The sequence below is a fragment of the Tupaia chinensis genome, unplaced genomic scaffold (assembly GCF_000334495.1).
Source record: "Tupaia chinensis unplaced genomic scaffold, TupChi_1.0 Scaffold144145_2, whole genome shotgun sequence".
NCBI lineage: Eukaryota > Metazoa > Chordata > Mammalia > Scandentia > Tupaiidae > Tupaia > Tupaia belangeri.
The window spans coordinates 516,528-532,617 of NW_006204001.1; positions in this window are offsets into that span (position 1 = coordinate 516,528).

Below are 16,090 nucleotides of genomic sequence, written 5' to 3' on the forward strand. Positions count from 1 at the left end.
GAAAAGCGACAGTGCAAATGTGATGATAAATGACAGCAAACACTGAACTTGAGTATCCAGAGACAACAAGGAATAGTGAGGATGATGATGAATGGAAGAATTCATTTACTATCTCAGGAGAATGGCTATTTCTTAGCTTTCTGCTGCCATGTAGAAATGAAGACTCTATATTTCTGCATCTGATAAAAGTGTTCTATTTTTTTCTTAAGCCTTTATGTTTTTAGTTTAAATTAATTTTAAAAATCAAAACATATTGTTAGTCTATATAGTTCAGTCTAATGAAAACAGATATGTTTGATAATATCTGTCCTATCTTACACCTTCCTACAAACTCCATTTTAGACTTTGATTATTTCGAAGAGAAAATAAACATGGGTTAATCTCTAGTGATACTATGTATTATTTTTTCATGTTTAATCAAAAGTAAGATTTCCAATTTTAAACTCCATGCAGCTTTTAAATTATGCTCTTCTAACATTTAGATAAAATGGTCACCAGAAGGTTATAGAGAGACAGAGAATGTCAGAGTTGAAAGAGTTCTTAGAGAAAATTTGCATCTCTTCATGTTTCTGATGAAAAAACAGAGAACAACAGAGTGGCTAAAAGTCATGTATAATGTTAGTGGAAGAGTTAAGATTTGAACCCAGAATTTCTGACTATCATTCCAATGCTATTTGATCACTTTACTATGGTGCTTCTGATGTGCTTGTTAGTTTGTTTATTGTAAAGACTTGGAGATATAATTCATTATGCATTGGTTTTCTTATGCAAATTTTTCATGCACTTATTCAATAAAAGAAGGCAAACATATATTTGGCACTTTAGATTTCAGCAGATTCAAAAATCACCTTCTAAATGTATGCTTTTCCATGATATTTCAACCCAATTTAGATGAAATGATAGTAGAAGTAAAATTGTCACATGAGTGCCTCATCCTATATATTATTAAATGATTACTTTGCTGCTTAATTGATTACATTGGTCAGATTATTTTCAGCATTCATTAAAACCTCAAGAATTGGAAAAATAAGACACATACTGTACTGCTTTTAATATTGTCTCCTGGAATTCATGAAAAGTGAACTTCCCTAGAGTCTTGTTTTGGTATTTTTATTTTGACTTTGTTCAGCACCATTTATTATAACTAATAAATTCCAGACAATTTTCCAATAGAATTCAGATCTTCTAACTCAACCATATTTGGGAACTAGCAGGTGATAATGTAGCTATTTAGTTTCTGTTCAGAATCTGCTATTTCTTGGTGCTGAAAGATGCAGCCCAAATCCCATTTCCAGTGTTTATTACCTTTCAGAATCTGTGAGCAAGCATCTTTCCTGGTCCTTTTACTTGTCTGTCTTGTCTATTGGCTATCCATTTTCCATTGTTGTCCCAGGTTGGCTGCCAATGGTACATTTCTCAGCCACTTAATAACTTTACTTAGACAGATTTATAAGAAGCCAAGTGCTGTCAAGTCCCTGAGATGTATAGATTGAGGCATTCTTCCTCTCCTCCACCCGCTCCAACTTTACAGTGTAAGTCTGTCTCCTTAATAGCACTTTGGTCTTAATAGAGTGTGTCTCTCAGGGTCCGGCATCTGCTGCATTGTGGGAGCATGGCTGATGCTCATCTCTTCTGAGCTGGCCTGCAGTTAAATAGGAGCAATTTATTTCTGCTGTTGTCAATATCACATTTCATGAACCTGAAACTCATTACATTTTTTTTTCAAATTACCTTGCTTGGCTTTGTAAGGGCATTTTGTATTTGCCACAGATCATTCTTTTGGATTTAGAGAGAACTGAAACTTTTTGTTATACTTCTGATTGGTATAATAGGGTGCCATTGAGATTGAGGGTTGGCAAGAGAAGAAAATCAGACCTTTTGATGGTAGAAACTGTGCTTGACATGGTCAATAACTGGGATAGTGGTTGTGGAGCTCCAAACTCACATTGCAATGGAGAGAAAAGACGCCCTCGTACATTAAGAAGTTTCTAGAAATACATAAGAACTGAAAAAGTTTTCTCAAATGGAATTTAGAAAATATATCTAAGGGGTAACTAATCAGTAAAATAAAGGACTTGACTGGATGGGCTTTGCAGTAATGTATCCACATAAAATAGTTTGTGTTTCCTCCTAAGCACATTTTATATTTCAGTTGGACCCTCTATCTTTTTTAACTATATATTTCTCAACTATTTATTTCTCTATGGCAGAGACTGACAAACTAACTTACTGTTATTTTTATTCAGCTCAAGAATTAATAATTATTTTTACCTTTTTTAAATAGTTGAAATAGTCAAAAGAACAATCTTTTGTGACATGTTAATATTATATGAAATTTAAATTTCCGTGTCCATAAATAAAGTTTTATTGAAACAGAGCCATAGTCTTGTTTACATATTAGGTATAGGGTTACAATGCTGTGATGGTAGTGTTGAGGAGTTGTGACAGAGACTGCTTCACCCACAAACTTCAAACATGTACTATCTGGCTTTTTACAATAAAAAATTGCCAATCCTCAGTTTAGTGCACAGCACTAAGGAATTAGGCATATTTTTTTCTTTTCTTCTCCCTGTCCTGCTTCTTAAAGGAAATGCTGATAATAAGAGTTGCATAGTCAGGGCTGGCCCTCAGCCCATATGGAGTTGCATAAATGAAATGATTTATAGAAGACTGCAAAGTGTTTTCTACCTACCAATACCTCAGTCAGTGTCCTGTCAAGATACAAGTGTCCTATCATTGCCTGAGTCATTTCTATAAGTTTGATGATTCAAAGTTATAGGGAGAGAGATTGTTTATAGATGATAGCAAAAAAATATTTTAGAGTAGAAAAAATGCTGGACTGAGACTTGAGAAACCAAGGGATCTAATCAGGAATTACCAATGACTCAGCTATATACACTTGAGGAAGGCATTTAAGCTTTTGCAGAGTTAGTTTTCTTGCCTGTAAGGATGACTTACCACATGCTGTCTATGGGGTGTGTGTGTTGATATATAGAAACATTATCTTTGTCATTGCTGAGTATTTCTTCATTCTAATTATGTATTTACTGATATTTAGGAGCCTAGGGCATTATATTTTGAGTTCTTTCTTTAGTATGATTGAATTTACTAAATATGAGTGGGTCTTTGCAAAGAGCATAGAATATACCTATAATGACAAAATTAGGCATGGATTTCAATTTTTGCACTAGAATAAGCTCATACTTTATTTTTTATAGTTTCTTTTGAGTTGCCATAAATTAATCATTAATAAGGAAAGATGTATAGATTTTGTCCTTAGTACACATAATTCATTACCCTATCAGTAACACCTAGCAGAAAGGATATGCTTACTAATCAATTTCATGCACAACATAATGTTCAACATTGAATTAGATAAACATATCTATAAGCTTAATTTAATTATTACACACTGTTTGCATGCTTTTAAAAGTGATACTGTGCTGTTCAAAGATGTACAATGACTATAGGTAAACCAGAAATCACAATTTAAAAAAATATGCAAAACAATAAAACAATCAGTTTTGAACAAATAAATGCATGAATGAAATAACTTAATCATAAGTTGCATAGCCTATCGAACACCATGTCCCTAATGCCTCTTTCTTATTAGACTTTATCTTTGTGACTTGTCTTTTCATTCATGACCTTATGTCATGCTTGTGATTTGGGAATGATCATGAGTTTTTGCTAGACTTCTCTCACCATAGGTTAAGTTCTCGAGCTGCCTTCTACAGGCTTTGATCATCTAGGACCAATAAGTCAGTCAAATCAACTGGTAAATTTGACCCTTAACAGATTGGAAGGTATCATAGCAGGGAAGGCAACTATAGATACTAGAGACAGTACAATGTGTTGGATAGTAGGGGTTGGGTAATAGGAGGGAGGGAGAGGAACAGGAAAAACCATTTAACTGATAAAAAAAAGAAAAAATAGATTAAGAAATAGGTAAGGTTTTGTGGAACAGATTTTAGCTCCTCTTACCACACAAATTAAAAAAAAAAAAACCTTATGTTAAAGTGTAGGTAGCTATATTTATCTCTATCTCAACATTTTGTAAACCTCAAATGTACCCAATAAAATATTTAAAAACAAACAAACAAACAAGCAAACAAAAAACAGAACTCTCTAGGTTGACTAAGTTCCCACTACTGGGAACTAGACACCTTACGGGACTAAGAAGCTGCCCTGGAACCTTGAGTCTGAGGAGAAAACATCTAGATTTTTTGGATGAAGCCTGATAATTAGAAGACTGTTAGTAACAAATTTTTATACTTCTCAAATATTTGCCCAGAATCAATATTCTACTAAATGTCAATGAACTAATGAGCTTATGTTGGCTTTGTAGATTTTTGCACTTAGAAGTGCTCCTAGCTCTAGTTTTTCTTTCAGAGGACTCTTTTTTTTATTGTAATTTCTAATTGACATATAATAATTTTACATATGTGTGAGGTACAGTATAGTTTTATAAAGCATATATACAGTGAGCAATAGTTAAATGAAAGACATAAACACATTCACCATCCCCAGCATTCAATAAAACATAATGTTGTATACATCCAAAAAAAAAAAATCATTCTACTGATGTTTTGGTAGAAGAATGAAGAGAAATTGGTTGAAAAGGGGCTTATTTCTAAACTACAGTTAAACACAGGAAGAAAACTACACACTCATTATGATTAGGAAGTTTACAATGTTGTTTTAGATTTTATGTAATAATTATTTGGGATGATTCCATAGCCTGGTGGTTAAGGTAGCCAGAACCCATGTGGTCAACTGTGTAGTACAAATCCTGGCCCTAGCTGTTTGAGAACCTCATTTATGTATGCCCCAAAACTTGATGGGATACTTAAATTGAGAAGGAATTATGGCATGACCGTGATCACTGGGGAGAGGAGTGTGTTCTCTCCCTTTTTCTCAGGCAAACACATGCACCCTCTAGCAAATTTTTTTTTTTTTTTTTTTGGGGAGGTTTTTCGCCTGCGCTCACCAGACAGACAGAGAGAGACATAGAGACAGAAAGCGAGAACTCACCCCCCGGAGGGGATGGTCACGCCACAATCCCTTCTCCTCCATTCTCCTCTCGGGATCTTGGGCACGCATGCACATGCGCTCGGTATGAGTTTTAAGCCACTGGGTCCGGGACGCGAACCACGGTCTACTACATGGGAATCCAGCAACATAGCCATTACGCTAACTGCTGGTTCCCTCTAGCAATTATTTTTTAAAAAGAACTAGAAAATATTTATAAATGGAATTTATATGGGAATGTTTTTCCTGAGGAGCTATACAGTAAAGAAATCTTTACTCTAGCCTAGTTTTTATGTTTTGTTTTGTTTTTCACTTCTGTATCACCAATGTCCTCAAATATCAGTTTACCAAGATGTAGAAAGATAGAAAAAGTTAATATGTGTTGATCTAAAGACAACTTTTAGCCAAGGAACTGTGGTATACCATAAATATAATGCAATAAATACCAATATTTGCAAAAGACACTCTTATTTATTCTGCCTGACCTGTGGCTTGGTTTAAGATGCATTGGTGAGGGTACTAGCAGATGGTGTAATAGTTATGTTGCTGGACTCTCACATAGTTGACCATGGGTTCACGTCCCAGTCCCAGCAGCTTAAAACTCATATCAGCACATATGCATGCATGCCCAAAATCCCAAGAGGAGAATGTAGGAGCAGGGATTGCAGCCTGGCTATCCCCCATTGGGGGTGATTTCTTGCTTTCTGTCTGTCTCTCTAGTGAGTGCGCGTGCCTTGTAGAGAAAAAAATCTCAAAAAAAGGAATCAGTGATAAGACAGTAATTATGAAAAAAAGACTATAATTACTCAATTTTTCCACTTGAATGACATCAATATAATATGTAAGTTTCCATTTTTCTCTCTGCAAAAAGTCTTCAGCAAACCATTTCCTAAAGTTTCTTACTTAGAAACCTGGAAATTATCTATGGTATTTGGTGGTGTTATTAACATTTAAATTTTTTTAAGATGTTATGAAGACTGAGGTTTAAGACATATAAACAAAATTATGATCCATATGAGACCAAGACAATATTTTATTTAAAATTATTTTTAGAAGCAATAAAATAAAATAAAAAAAAATCAGTTCGAGGAAATGAGATCAATTCAGGACATGAAAGAGGAAATTCATGAAGAAATAGACACTCTTAAAAAGAATCAATCAAGGAGAACCAGCAGTTAGCGTTATGGCTATGTCGCTGGACTCCCACGTAGTCTACTGCAGTTTGCATCCTGGACCCAGTGGCTTAAAACTCATGCCGGGCGCGTGTGCGTGTGTGCCCAAGATCCCCAGAGGAGAATGGAGGAGAAGGGATTGCGGCATGGCCATCCCCCCGGGGGGGTGATTTCTCGCTTTCTGTCTCTATGTCTGTCTGTCTGTCTGGCGAGCGCACATGTGCTATAGCAAAAAAAAAAATCTCCAAAAATAAAAATAAAAAAAAAGAATTAAGTAGGGAAACAGCAGTTAGCATAATGGCTATGTCGCTGGACTCCCACGTAGTCAACCGCGGTTCGCGTCCTGGACCTGGGGACTTAGAACTCACTCTGGGCATGTGTGCGTGTATGCCCAAGATCCCCAGAGGAGAATGGCGGAGACGGGATTGCGGCATGGCCATCCCCCCGGGGGGGTGATTTCTCGCTTTCTGTCTCTATGTCTCTCTCTGTCTGTTTGGTGAGCCCACACGCCCTATAGAGAAAACCTCTCAAAAAATAAATAAATAAAGAATCAAGCAGAACTTTTGGAAATGAAGAATACAATACAAGAAATTACAATCTCCCTAGAAAGTATTAACATCATATTGGATCATGAGGAAGAAAGAATTTCTGACTTTGAAGGCAGTCTCCGACATAGACTAAACCACCTGAAAGAATGAAAAAAATAATAAAAAATGAGGACAATATACAGGAAACTCTAGACACCATTAAACACCTGAATATCAGTATAACGGGTATTCCAGAGCATGAAAAATCTGCTAAAAGCACGGAAAACCTTCTTCATAAAATTGTATCTGAAAATTTTCAAAATAAAGAGAAATAAAGAGAAATTCAGACCCAAGAAATAAAAAGCACCTTAAATAGAATAAACACAAAAAGATCTTCTCCCTGGCACGTCATAGCCAGATTGGTAAAAATCAAAGACCAAGACAATATTCTAAAAATGACAAGGGAGAAACGCCAAGTTACTTAAAAGTTTATCCCATTAGGCTAACATCAAACCTCTCAATCAAAACAATGTAGGCAAGGAAGAAATGGGAAGATGTATTCAAAACATTAAAAGAAAAACAATTTCAACCAAGAATACTATATCCAGCAAGATTAGCTTTCAACTGGGAAAAACAAAAGTATTCTCAGATAAACAGAAACTGAAATAATTCACCTATCCTAGACCAATTCTCTAGGCAGTATAAGGGGAGTATTGTATTAGAATAACTAAAGAGAGACAAACAAAAATAAGAGGGGGGAAAAAACCTGAGGAAATGGCTAACAAAATGACAGGGATAAGTCTGTAATTAGCTATAATATTGAATGTTAATGGATTAAATTATACCATTAAAAAACACAATCTGGCTAAATGGATATAAAAACAGAAGCCACTTATATGCTGCTTACAAGACACCCCTCACTGATAAAGACACACATAGACTGAAAGTGAAGGGCTGGGAAAAGATATTCCATGTAAATGGAAAATAAAACAAAAAAAAAGCTGTGGTTGAGTAACTGATATCAGACAAAATAAAATTTAAGATGAAAGATGTAACGGGAGCTAAAGAAGGACATTATATAGTACTAAAAGGATTTGTTCACTAAGAAGATGTAAAATGTGTAAATATCTATGCATCCAACACTGGAGCACCTAAATACATCAGAGTGACTGTTAGATCTCAAGGGAGAGAGAGGCTGTAATACAATAATCACAGGGGACATCAACACCCACTGTCTCCTCAGGATGGATCATCTAGACAAAACATAAATGTGAAATGGACTTTATAAACATCTAGAGAGTATTTCACCCAACTACACAAAATATACATTTTTGTCACCCCCATATGAAAAATTTTTGAAGTCTGATCACATGATAGGGCACAAAACAAGGCTTTACAAATTTAAATGTATAGAAACTATATCTGCATCTTTTCTGACCACAACGGACTCAAACTTAAAATCAACTACAGAAAAAGTCCTTAAAAATACACAAAGACATGGGAACTAAATAACCTATTCCTGAATGACTTTACAATTACAGAGGAAATTTATACTAAAATCAAAAGGTTCATAGAAACTAATGATAACGAACAAACAAGTGTTTATAACCTATGGGACACAGCAAAAGCAATTATATCAGTGAAGTTCATAGCAATTAGTGCCTATAAGAAAAAAGCAGAAAAGTGACAAATAAACCTAATGACACAACCCAGGGAACTGGAAAATCAATAACAAAAAACCCAAAAAGAATTCCAGGAGAAAAGAAATAATGAAAATTTGAGCAGAAATAAATGAAATAGAGAATAAAAAACTATACAGAAAATAAACAAAACCAAAAGCTGGTTCTTTGATAAGATAAACAAAATTGATACACTGTTAGCTAGATTAAGAACAGAGAAAGGAACCAAATATATCAACTCAGGAATCCAGCAGGTGTTATTATAATGGACATAACAAAAATACAAAATATCATCAGAAAATACTATAAGAAATTATACGTCAACAAACAAGAAAACCTAAATGAGATCAACAAATTTCTGCACACATATAAGTTACCAAGATTGTACCAGGAAGAAATAGGCAACCTGAATAGATCCATAACAAGCAATGAAATGGAATCAGTAATAGTCTCCCAACAAAGGAGAGCCCAGATCCCAATGGTTTTACTTTTGAATTCTACCAACTTTTAAAAAAAGAATTAACACCAATTTCCTCAAAGTATTTCTAAAGATTCAAAAGGAAGAAACCCTCCTAAATTTATTCTCTGAAGCCTCCATAATCTTAATAGAAAAAAAACAAAAACAAAAACAAAAACAAAAAAACAGATGAGGACATGACAAAAAAGAGAAAACTTTAGGCCAATATCTGTGATAAATAGAGATGCAAAAATTCTCAACAAAAATATTAGCAAATCATATTCAACAACATATTAAAAAGATTATAGGGACCAGCAGATGGCATAATGGTTACATTGCTGGACTTCCATGTAGTCAACTACAGTTAGGGTCCTGGATCGGTAGTTTGAAACTCAGGCTGGGCACATATGTGTGCATGCCTAAAATCCAGGGAGAGAATGGAGGAGAAGGGATTTCAATATGGCCATCCCCCTTCGGGAGTGATTTCTCCCTTTCTGTCTCTCTCCCTCTCTCTGTGTCTCTGGTGAGTACATGTGCCCTATAGCAAAAAACCTCTAAAAAAAATATGTACCATGGCCAAGTAGGTTTTATTCCATGGATGCAAGGATGGTTCAACTTATGCAAAACAATAAATGTAATACATCACATTAACTAAAGGAATGATCAAAACCACATGATCATATCAACCAAAGAAGAAAAAGCATTTGATAAAATAGAGCATCCCTTTATGAGTAAGATTCTCAAAAAAATTGATAGAGAAGGGATATTTCTCAACACAATAAAAGCCATTTATGACAAACCCACAGTTAACATCATCCTGAATGGGGAAAAGTTGAAAGCTTTTTCACTAAAAATTGGAACAAGACAAGGCTTCCTACATTCTACACTCCTTTTTAACATAATACTGGAAGTTGTAGCCAGTGCAATCAGACATGAGTCAAATAAAAGGCATCCAAATAGGGAAAAGAAGAAATGAAATAATCTCTAAATCACCTCTATTTACATATGATATCATGTTATTCATAGAAAACCCAAAAGAATCTATTAAAAAAACCCCTGAAAGTGATAAATGAATATAGTAAAATGGCAGGATATGAAATCAATGTAAAAAAGTCTGTAGCATAATTATACACCAACAGTGGGTAAACTGAGATGGAATTGAAGAAAGGAATCCCATTTATGGTCCACTGAGCTGGTTTATGTGTGATAATAACATGTCTGCTCTGCTGCCCGCTGTTGCACCCACCACCAGAAAGGCCACTGCTTCATTGATTTTCCCGGAAAACATTTCTGTTTAATATTATTTTCTTCTCTCAAGGAAAAAAAATTCTTTAATTTCTTCATAGCAGACCAAATATTGCCTCTTTGCCATATACATCTACTGTCAATACATGCTGTGATATGACATTCTGAATCACAGACACACGGTATTTAAAATCCATGTATACCTCATAAAGAAATCAGATGCTACTAAAACTTCCTGCAATCGTTCTAGTAATTGTACCTTGGTCCAAATTTAGACTTCTTTAGTTTTTACTCTCTTCAATCGAGGTAACAGGAATAATTCTGTAGTTTTATGTTTCTGTAAGCAACTGAAAGAATAATTAGGCCATATTCTAATATGTTCAGAACTATTACTAATTTCTAAGATGATTTGGTCTCTTTATAACATCGTTTACTTATTTTGTACATGTGTTTGAAACCACCTATGGTACAAAATAAACAACCCATTAGAAAAATTTTGCTTTATTTTTATATTCAGTGGACTTAATTGAAAATTTCACTTTAGTTGATTGATTTTTTTTAAAAAAATTTTGTGCAAACATAAACATGGTAATAATTTTATTTTAAATAGCTGAAATTCCCAGATTATTGGTAAAAAATAGTTGAAAATAAATTGGTAATAAAGGTTAGCTAGATCCCCATACATATGGTGTAGTTACCACACAGCTTGATAATACTAAAACTGTATGCTTCACACATACTTCCTAACTATTTTAATCTTTCATCTGTATTCCATACTGACCAAAACAATGTGAAGCCTGCATCTGTATAAATGGGTGCTAACTGATCATGGAAATAATTTAGTAGTGGACTATATTGGATGTTAATAATAAAGCCATATGCTTATGTCCGGATTTAAAAATTTTAAACAATTATTTACCAAGTCATTTTGCTTTACCTTGACAAATAGTTGTGCAAATCAGCAAGATCTTATTTATAGTAATAAATATTCCTTTGAAGTGTGCTGTAATGTCAGGAAATGTAAATGTTTTTCACAGTTCTTATCAAAGTGAAATAAAATTAAATTCTGACTTAAATTTAAAAAGCAATCCCATTTACTATAGCCACAAATCTAATATAATATCTAAAAATTAACCCTACCAAAGATGTCAAGGATCTCCATAAGAAAAACTATGAGGCACTAGAAAAAGAAATGAAAAATAACACAAAAAAAGGAAAGCCATCCCCTGTTTTTGGATTAGATCTATTAATTAAGCCAAATGTCAATTCTACCCAAATAAACCTACAAATTCAACACAATTCCAATCAAACTGCCCAAGATAATCCTCACAGAATAAAAAAAAAAATCATAAAATTTGTCTGGAAGCATAAAATGCCCCATATCACCAAAACAATACTGTGCAAGGGAAATAAAATAGGAGGCTGAGAAGCTTCTGCACAGCAAAAGAAACATTAAGTAAAGTAAGAAGACAACCCTCAGAGTGGGATAAGATATTTGCAAACTATACTTTAGATAAAGGACTGATAATAGGAATATACAGGAACTCAAGTAGCTTACCCACGGGGGGGGGGGCCCAATAAAGCAACAACAACAAAGAAAATCAATACAATTTAAAAATGGGGAAAAAAGCTGAACATACAAAAAAGACATATGGATGACCAAAAAAGCACATGAAAACATGCTTGACATCTCTTAACCTAAGGGAAATGCAAATCAAAACCACAATCAGATACTACTTAACCACAGTCAGAATGACTAAAATTATAAACAAACAAACAAAAAATGATGATAAGTGCTGGTGAGGCTGTGGTGAAAAGGGGCCTCTACTACACTATTGGTGGGAATGGAAGTTAGTACAACCACTGAAGAAAACAATATGGAGGTTCCTCAGAAACCTACAAATAAAACTGTCAGATAACCCAGTAATTCCACTCTTGAGTATTTACTCAAAGGATAGAAAAACCTTTAGTAGGAAAAAACACTTGCACGTGCATGTTTATTGCAGCATTGTTTGCATTTGCAAGGACATGGAATCAACCCAAATGTCCAAAACTAGAAAAGTAAATTTAAAAAAATATGGCATATGTATTCTATGGAATACTACTCGGCCATAAAAATCGATGAGACCCTGACATTTGATACAAAGTAGACAAATATGGAAGACTTAATGCTAAGTGAAGCAAGCAAGAATATGATAGACATTGTATATCCCCACTCAATATATACCGAATGTCTGCACTTCATAGCAGAAACTGAAAGTTTAAAAGGTATAGTAGTAGGGAGGGCAACAGTAGACACTAAATATAGTAAGGATAGGGGTAATTTGGAGAGGGGGCAATAGAAGGAGGCAGGGGAACAAAGAAAAATACATTTAATTAACATAAAAGTGAAGTTATTTGCTGTTCATAATATCTTTGTCATGACTGATATACACTGTTGTGCTAGAAAAAGCAATGTTGTACACTGTAAAGATATATAGTGATTAAATGTAAATTTAAAAAAATAAAAGTAAATTAATAAAAAATTCAAAACAATTTTTTTTTTAATTTAAAGCCAGAAGGTTACATGATGGTTAAAGCAGCTGGATTCTACATGTTCAACTTTGTGGTCTGAGTCTAGGACTGAAAGCTTCAAAACCATACCAGGCACATGTACGTGTATGCCCAAAATCCAATAAAGAGGGCAAAATAAAGGAGAAGAAATTGAGGTGAGACCTTTACCCATTGAGGATACTTTCTCACTTACTATTTCTCTCTCTCTGTCTTTCTCTCTCTGTCAAGTGCACATGCTCTCTGACAAATTAAAAGAAAAAAATATTTTTATTTATAGCCAAGTAAGATATATATGTATGTCCCATAAAGGAATATAGGTATTTATATCTATTATATTATCAGTCATTAATATTTCAAAAGCTCTTCCTGAATTTGTAATTGTATATGGTTGAATAGTGTACTTATATTCATAGCTATTCATTAAATTTAGTTGTTAAATTTACTACCTATCAGAGAAGAAAAAGATACCCTTGCTTTTCCTTCTCTTCCCTCTAGTTGTTTAAATCAATATTCAACATTGACATTATTAGACTACTCGAGAATATATTTTAGATTGTATTTCTTCTCTTGGTTCAATTTTCCTTGTAATTAAAAATTGCCTTTTTCTACTTTGCTTGCATTTCTATGTCACCATCATATTTTGATCAAAATGTCCATCAAATTATAAGTTGTTTTATACAAATTATAATATATTTAAATCGCTCTACTCCCCTCTTGGTGGTATTCTTTTCAACTCCATCAATCTTTCTGCTGAAGTCTGGATTTTGACACTTGTCAGTGCTATGAAAAGTTGTCTCTGTGGAATTTTTCTATAATATTCCTTTGTTTGGAGTACTCATGTCCTGTGTCTGGTGTTTAGGGTTTTCCTCTTGGTTGGTATACATCCTCATTTGGTACTAGCTGCACATTTTTAGTTTCTCGAGAAAGAGAACATGGGATTGATTGTGTGTATTTAGAAAGGTTTTTATTTTACTCCTGACTTAATCATTTTGCCAAGATGAATAACTCTAAGTAAGATATGACTTAATAGGTCACTACTCAGAAGCACAATATTATTTTGCCTCACAAATCTTATATATAAATAATTTTTACATGAAATCCTTTTAATGTTTCTCTTTATTAGTAGTATTTTTATTTTTATTTTTTTTATTTTGCTTAATGTTATGTGTGCTCACCAGAGAGAGAGAGGAATGGAAAGTGAGAAACCACTCCCTATGTGGGATGATAATGCTTCAATCCCTTCTCCTCCATCCCTTCTCATAGGATTTTGAGCACCTATGTACACACCCCCTATGTTTTCCAAGATGCCATTCAGGGACTTGAATCACACAGTCAACCACGTGGGATCCAACTGCCCCAACCACCATGCCACCAGCTTATCCACTCTTTATTATAAATCTGCTGATATTTTGCTTGATGTGACTTGAAGTTGATGTGTTTTCATTTATTATGTGAAATGTCAGCTAAGAACTCTTGAATTATTTTCCTTTCACTTCTGGAAAACTTTCTCTTAATACTGTTTTTCAAATATGAGGAAACTTCAAAAGGCTAGTGGAAAATGGAGTTAGTGGAAAATGAAATTACAACATGAGTTTATTTTGGTGTAAGATATTTTGAAATCTATGCACAGTATTTTTATGTTACCCATTGCCCATGGACTTCTTGAAGACCTCATACACATTCCCCTTTTCCCTCTCTTCTTTCTGCAGGAAATCCTGATAGTTTGAACCTTCTGAATTGTTATTTCTAATTACTTATCTCTTCTTATCTCTTTCCCATGTTTTCTAACTTACTGGAAGATTTTCATATTTTATTTCCAGCATTTTTGTTATTTAATTTTTATTTCTACTGTTTGGGTCTTTTGTACATTTTAACTGAAGTACAAAAGTACATGAATTATAAGTGTACAGCTCAAAGAAACATCATAAAGTGAAGTCAGAATGTTCACATCACTAAATCAAGAACCAAAATGCATCTTATGCCATTTCATGCCCCCTTTTAATCACTACCGCTTTTCCCATTCCCAAAGTTAATCACCATCATGGCTTGTAATTCCATTGATTATCTTTGCTTGTTTTAAACTTCATATTAATGGAATCATAGTTTTAAAAATCTGGCTTCTTTCATCTCAAAATTATTTTGGGAGATACATTCACTATCTCACATCTAGCAGGAGTTGACTTCTTTCATTATTACGTGATGGTAATATTAAATTGCACATTTTATAAACATATCATGATTTATAAATTCTTTCCTCAGTTGATGAACTCTTGGGTTATCTCCAGTGTTGGATATTACTGATAATGCTATTATAAATAAATCTGCTTTGTTGTTTATGTACTTTTGCACATGTACGACACATTTCTAGGAGTAGAATTGCTGGGTTCAAACATGTGTATTTACATTTTGTAAATACTAGCAAAGAGTTTTCCAAAATGGTTGAATGAACATTTACTTATTATGACAGTATATGAAAGTTCCAGATTTTGTACATCGTTCTCCTTTTTTTTTCTTTTGACAGTTTTTTTTTTTTGTTTGTTTGTTTTTGCTATACGGTGCCTGCGTTCTCTGGAGAGACAGAGAGAGACAGAAGTACAGAAAGTGAATAATCATGTCCTGGGAGGAAGGCCATGCCACAATCTTTCTCCTCCTTTCCCTTCTTGAGATTTTGGGCATGCATATAGTCACACCCACCATGAGTTTTAAGCCACCAGGGCCAGGACTCAAACCACAGTGGATCATATAGAAGACCAGCAATGTAGCCATTATACCATCTGCTGGTCCCACTTCACATACTTCTTAATATGTAGTATCGGCCATTTTAAAAATTTACCCTGGGGTCAGCAGGTGGCATGGTGGTTATGGCACTGGACTTCCACATGAGTCCCAGACAAGGTGACTTGAAAATCATGCTGAGCACATGAGAGTGTATGTCCAAAATTCTGAGAAAAGATGGAGACGGAATTGTGGTATAACCATCCCCTTGGGGGTGATTTCTCACTTTTCCTCTCTCCATTAATTAGAGTACACATACCCAATGGCAAAAACCTAAAAGGAAAAAAAATAGTCTTTCTTGTAGGTATGTGATAATATCTTATAATGTTTTAAATTTTCATTTCCCAGATCACTGATGAAGTTGAAAACTGTTCATATATTTATAGCCATTTAAGTGTCTTATTTTTTGACATAGGCATTCCTTTGTTCTGTTAATGTACCGTGTTACATTAAAGATTTTTATATGTTGAATTATCGTTGAGTTACATGAATAAGTTTTATTTGGTCATGGTTTATAATCTTTTTAAAATACTGCTGAATTTGGTTTGTTAGTATACTTTTTGAGAATTTTTGCACCAATAATATTAATACTATGGTCTGTAGTTTTCTTGTAGTATCTTTCTGTCTTTAGTATCACATCAATGTTCATTT